Source organism: Megalobrama amblycephala, linkage group LG8 (assembly GCF_018812025.1).
Source record: "Megalobrama amblycephala isolate DHTTF-2021 linkage group LG8, ASM1881202v1, whole genome shotgun sequence".
NCBI classification, from domain to species: domain Eukaryota; kingdom Metazoa; phylum Chordata; class Actinopteri; order Cypriniformes; family Xenocyprididae; genus Megalobrama; species Megalobrama amblycephala.
Window position 1 is genome coordinate 36,288,752 of NC_063051.1, and position 6,820 is coordinate 36,295,571.

A 6,820-nucleotide genomic window follows, 5' to 3' on the forward strand; every position below is an offset into this window, starting at 1 on the left:
TCTCTTGTGAGGATTTGTTTTGGTTAAACTCTTTTATTAGCCTTACAAAAAATACTATATTGTTTTTAAACCATACTATAGTAAAGTGTAGTATACTGTTTATACAGGGTTGGGGAGTAACGAAATACATGTAACTTAGTTACGTATTTCATTACAGTTACATCTGAAAAGTATTTTAGATTACCAAAGTGATTACTTTTAATTTTAATGTCATTTAAACATTAATGTAAACTGTGGCAGGCAATTAACGTAAACAGCAATTGGTGATTCTCTGACTCTGACAGTCTGCAAAAGCATCCTAAGCTATAGTTCTGCTTAAAAGTATGTGAATATGTGACATTTTAATCATTTTAACAAAATAAGAGGGATCATAAAAAGTGCATTTTATTTTTTAATCCTGTCCTGAATAAGCTATTTCACATAATAGATGTTTACATACACTCCACAAGACAAAATAACTGAATTTATAAAAATTGCCCCATTCAAAAATTTACATACTCTTGAATCTTAACTGTCCTGTCATTACTGGAAGACCCACGACTGTTTTCATGTTTTATGATCGTTGTTTGTGAGTCCCTTGTAATTGTAAAAAAGGTAATTGCAACTTTTTATCTCACAATTCTGACTTTTTTCTTTCAAATGCGACTTTTTATCTCACAATTCTGACTTTTTTCTTTCAAATGCGACTTTTTATCTCACAATTCTGACTTTTTTTCTTTCAAATGCGAGTTTGCATCTCACAATTATGACTTTTTTTCTTTCAAATGCGAGTTTTTATCTCACAATTCTGACTTTTTTCTTTCAAATGTGACTTTTTATCTCACAATTCTGACTTTTTTCTTTCAAATGCGACTTTTTATCTCACAATTCTGAATTTTTTTCTTTCAAATGCGAGTTTGCATCTCACAATTATGACTTTTCTTTCAAATGCGACTTTTTATCTCACAATTCTGACTTTTTCTTTCAAATGCGAGTTTGCATCTCACAATTATGACTTTTTCTTTCAAATGCGACTTTTTATCTCACAATTCTGAATTTTTTTCTTTCAAATGCGAGTTTGCATCTCACAATTATGACTTTTTTTCTTTCAAATGCGACTTTTTATCTCACAATTCTGACTTTCTTTCAAATGCGAGTTTGCATCTCACAATTCTGACTTTTTTTCTTTCAAATGCGACTTTTTATCTCACAATTCTGACTTTTTCTTTCAAATGCGAGTTTGCATCTCACAATTCTGACTTTTCTTTCAAATGCGACTTTTTATCTCACAATTCTGACTTTTTCTTTCAAATGCGAGTTTGCATCTCACAATTATGACTTTTTTTCTTTCAAATGCGACTTTTTATCTCACAATTCTGACGTTTTTTTCTTTCAAATACAACTTTTTATCTCACAATTATGACTTTTTCTTTCAAATGCGACTTTTTATCTCACAATTCTGACTTTTTTCTTTCAAATGTGACTTTTTATCTCACAATTCTGACTTTTTTTCTTTCAAATGCGACTTTTTATCTCACAATTCTGACTTTTTTCTTTTAAATGCGAGTTTGCATCTCACAATTCTGACTTTTTTCTTTCAAATGCGACTTTTTATCTCACAATTCTGACTTTTTTTCTTTCAAATGCGACTTTTTATCTCACAATTCTGACGGTTTTTTTCTTTCAAATACAACTTTTTATCTCACAATTATGACTTTTTTTCTTTCAGATGCGACTTTTTATCTCACAATTCTGACTTTTTTCTTTCAAATGTGACTTTTTATCTCACAATTCTGACTTTTTTCTTTCAAATGTGACTTTTTATCTCACAATTCTGACTTTTTTTCTTTCAAATGCGACTTTTTATATCACAATTCTGACTTTTTTTCTTTCAAATGCGAGTTTGCATCTCACAATTATGACTTTTTTTCTTTCAAATGCGACTTTTTATCTCACAATTCTGACTTTTTTTCTTTCAAATGCGACTTTTTATCTCACAATTCTGACGTTTTTTTTTTTCAAATGCGAGTTTGCATCTCACAATTCTGACTTTTTTCTCAAAATTGTGATAAACTCACAATTGCAAGTTAAACTCACAGTTGCAAGTTATAAAGTCAGAATTGCATGATTAAAAACTTGCAATTCCTTATTTCTTTTGAGTTTAAATCTCACAATTATGACTTTTCTTGCAATTCAGACATTTTTCTGAAAAATTACAAAGTTTCTCACAATTATGACTTTTCTCAAAATTGATTTTATATATCAGAATTCTGACTTTTCTCAATATTGTGAGTTTATATCACAATTCTGACTTTACAACTCACGACTGCAACTTTATAGCACGCAATTCTGATAAAAAAGTCAGAATTGTGAGATAAAAACTCGCAATTGCTTTGTTTTTGTTACATATTTATTAGTATTCCAAAGTATTCTAAAGTATTTAGATTAAGTTACAAAACTTGGGTAATATAATGTTACAAATTACTTTTTAAAGCATGTATTTTGTAATCTGTAGTGAAATACATTTTAAAAGTAACCTACCCAGCCCTATACAGTATTATAGTATTTACAACACTTTAATGAATGCTACAGCATACTGTAGTATTAACTATAGTGAACTGATAAACTGTAATATACTTTAGTTTTTACTACAGTAAACTGTAGTGAATTGTATAATATACCCTATAGTTGTAGAAAACTTAGTACAGTTTTGGGTAAAGTAATTTGTTTATATTACCACAGCAACTATAGAATTACAGCAACAAATTAATTCAAGTACTTTATAGTATGGTTCATAAACACTATAGTATTTTTTTCGGGTCAAAATGGATGTTTTCTGTGAAATAAGTGTACTCGAATCTAAAGTATAGGTAGTATCAAATTGTTACTCAATTAAAATTTACTGGAATGAATTTAAATTTAAATATCCACATTTAATTGTTCTTAAAGTACCTTTTAGTTTTAGAAATTAGCTGATGAAATATTAACTGATTAGCAACCTGTTGATCACAAAATTATTGTCCTGTCTTTAGTTTTAGAAACTATTATCAGCGGCTTACTGGAATGCATGATTCTGATTGGTCGATTGTGGCGTTCAGCGGGAAATTATGCCAACGAACGACGTAAATTTCGTTTCGTTCGACTCATACGCAGCTGGCGCCTTGGAAGACTTAAGTATTAATATTACTTTAATATTTTGCAGTGCTGATTGTTATGTATGTTGTAATGGACTATTTTTTGCTTTAAGGTAGTGTACAGGTCATGTATAGAACTCCTGTTAGCTTTGATGATTGTTAAATTCGTTTAAATACTGATAACGTCGAGTTTTTGCATTTGACTAAACCAGTTTTGTGTTATTACTCTAATATAATCAATGTGTGAAAAGTCTCCTCAGAATTTCGCGCCATTTGTCCGCGAGCGCGTAAAAGCGGACACGTTAATATTTGAATCCAGTTACCGAAATAAATGTCATTAAATGATAAAGACTTGTTAATCTTGACTTGACAGTGACACAAGACCTACAAAAACATTTTGGATGCAACGGGAATCAAAGGTATATGCTGTATAATTTCTTCTTATTTAGTTCACCCCAAAATTAAATTTCTGTCATTAATTACTCGACCTCATGTTGTTCTAAGACTTTAGCTCATCTTAGGAACACAAATGAAAATCTTTTTGATGAATGCAGAATCTCTTCAGAAAATTTGGACTAAACCGCTCGATGTTTTCCGATCTATATTAACTTTTTTAAGCGTCAAAGTTTCAGTTGCAAAGGCAGTCTATGGAAGGAAATCTGAAAAAGATCTTAAAGGGTTAGTTCCCAGCTAACAAAAAAAGGTCCCCAGAACGTCCCCTGAATGGCCTCTGCGAACGTCCCCCGAACGTCCATGTGTAGGGTCCTCTGGCTGTCCCGGGGACGTCCGCAAAGACGTCCTCCGGACATTCACGGGGACGTTCACAGGACGTTCAGCGGCCATTCGGGACGTTTAGGGGACTTTCGATTAAGTCCTCTTATTGTTTTTTATTTTACTTCTAGGTTAACAAAAGAACACAAACACGTTGTAAGGAGAAAAATACATTTATTTATTTATAATAAATTATCAGTTTCATAATTGTTGTGCTCTTTCCGTGTGTGTGTGTGTGTGTGTGTTATGCAGTTGTGCACGCGCGTCTCTCGTTGTCAGCTGTGGCAGTCCGATGGCAGTTTTTTCGATGGCTTCTAACCTAAAACGACAAAATGAACACATTCAATAATGTTTCAGGTATCGTTTGTCTATTAAGAAACATTTGTTACTGACAATTTGGATTCGTGAGACCAAGATTAGCGTACATTTGAAGATAGGCCGTAACGGTCAGCCGCGACGGACAACAACTTCAGCAAACGTTTGTAAATGTAATCTTGTCATATAATTTAAACTTTACAAGATAAACAGTGGTTATGGTAGCTAATGTCTGCTAAACTAAAATTTAAAATACCTTTTTGACCGACGAAAGAGAAAACTCAAGGCCTCATCTGAGAAAATCACCGGCAGGACCGTTAACTGTCGACGCCGAGCGTTGCCATGGATACATGCGCGTAACCTAAAGAATGACGTCACTCGATTGTCACTTGCTTGTATCTCACAGTGTGGCTATATTACACTTTTTGCCACATGCTATACCTTTCTTATGTGTAAAAATTAAAGTAATTTTTTTAAAATAACTTTTCTTTAATAAAACCATGTTTGACAGGTATTTATGGGTATAGGAATTGTCTTACCTGTGTTATTTTCCAATTTCTTTGCCAGCAAAGTGCTTTTCCATTCTTCATCTTTTCTTTGGCTGCATTCATCAGTTGAAGTCAATAACATTATTTTAGAGCTCCAGTTCAGGGTGATTGGGACACTTTTTACCATTGAGATGACTTGGATAAAATGTCCCATTCTTATATTATCCCACATCTTATATTCAGTAGCCTACTATTGGGGGGCATCATGATTTTGATGTTTAAAATTTTAACTGCTGAAAGCACACATGATCTGATGACATCTTTAATTAGTTAGTAGGTTGAAGTTACTCCATTATTTTTTCCCATAGGCTAACATGAAAGTTGTTCATTTTTAATATTTACTTCATTTTACAATGAATGGGTCATTCTACAGAAAAGTCCACTTTTCTGTCCCTTTACAGAAATATTACACTTGAAAACACTTTTTTTTATATTGAAAACAATTTTTTTTATATATTTTAATATGAAACAATATTTGAACAATTAAACCTTCTTGCGCATCAATGTGGCAGTATTTGTTTTTAAATTATAAAAATTCCAAACAGCACAGAAGTGCTCGTCCCCACAGTCATGTGGGAAAGTGCTTTATTTTGAGCTCAGAACCAGGGTTTAAATACAATAATGTATGCATAACTGTCAAATATATTATGTAAATGACATAAAAAAACAAAAACAAATGCTGAATAAATATTATAAAATATATTAAAAAAAAACCCTGGTGTTGTGTCACTGGTGTTACCTTTAACAAAAATCTCTTATTTTGAAATAAAAATCACACTGTTGACATCAATTGACTACCTTCTTCCTATTTCCTGAAGATCCATGAAGAAAGACACATGGAAAGTCCACTATCTCTTTTCAGTTATCAGAAATTTTAATTAGAAAATCATAATTTCATATGAAGCTTTTAGTTGAAGTCACTGGTGTGACCTACTTTATTATTAGGGAATTTCAAAAAACTAGAATACAAATGGATTAAACTACTTAATTTAGTGAATATACCATGATTGACAACATGTGGATTGATACCTTGCAGCAGCCATAAAATGCATTTTTCATGAAAAATGTCACTGGTGTTACTGTCACTCACTGGTGTTGTTTATAGAAAAAAAACTTTATTCAAAGCTATTTATTTAGTTATTTTCCATAAAATAGCACTAAATAATGTGATTCTAACTTTTTTTTCCTATTGTTAATCCTCCTTTGGTCAGATATGGCTAAATTGAGGGTATTTGGCTAAACTGAGAAGCTGAGAAGCAGCGACATTACGGACAGCGTATTTTACAGACATTTTTAAAATGTTGTTTATGATCTTTTACTGACTGCTTTCACTAAGTGTCAATGAAAAGTCTTTGATTGTATAAAAAATGTAATAAAATTTAGTCTCCTCTCCTTGATTATAGTTGAAGAATAAGTAGGCTATCTTTGGTCCTATGTATCTGTCACTGGTGATTCATTGTGTCACTGGTGTTACTGTTTTTTGTCTGTCTCATTAAATAAAATGTGTCATATGTGACATGATAATACTTTTACATTCATGGAATTCTGCTAAACTCAAGAATTAAGATGTAAAGGATTGCATTACTTGTTTATAACTGTTTTTCAAACATTTCCATTGTTATAGCAAATACATGCATAATTAAATTAGCATAATTCAATCACTTTTAACTAACCTGATTGAAATTAAAAAACAAAACAAACATAATCTCCTTATTTTTTTCATTATCTTTTTTTCTGTAACTCTGACTGCATGTGCTGAAAAAAATTGAGAAATATCATTTCATAAAAATGTTTAAAATGCCAGAGAAGTATGGTAACACCAGTGACAAAAAAATGGTACATGCTGTCTTTAAATGCACAAAATAATAATAATAATAATAATAAATCATAAAGCTGTCATTTGTATTCATAAAGTCAATGTGTAATATAATAATGTGGTCTAAGTTTAAACGTTAGAAAAAGAAATACATTTTAAGACATTTTGTCATACCAAAAGTGGACTTTTCTGTAGAATGACCCGAATTCATTTACTATTTTTACTTGAAGTAAAACCATAATATCAACCTGCACAAC

The 6,820-nt window shown here is 31.3% G+C and overlaps 1 long non-coding RNA gene across 1 annotated transcript; it reads right to left on the minus strand.

Moving 5' to 3' along the window:
• Positions 1–4,041: 4,041 nt before the first annotated feature.
• On the minus strand, positions 4,042–5,383 carry LOC125274484. The gene is made up of 2 exons (XR_007186264.1): positions 4,456–5,383; positions 4,042–4,203 (listed from the first exon to the last, which is right to left on the minus strand). It is a non-coding gene; the product is annotated as an uncharacterized LOC125274484 (long non-coding RNA).
• Between the last annotated feature and the right edge of the window lie 1,437 nt (positions 5,384–6,820).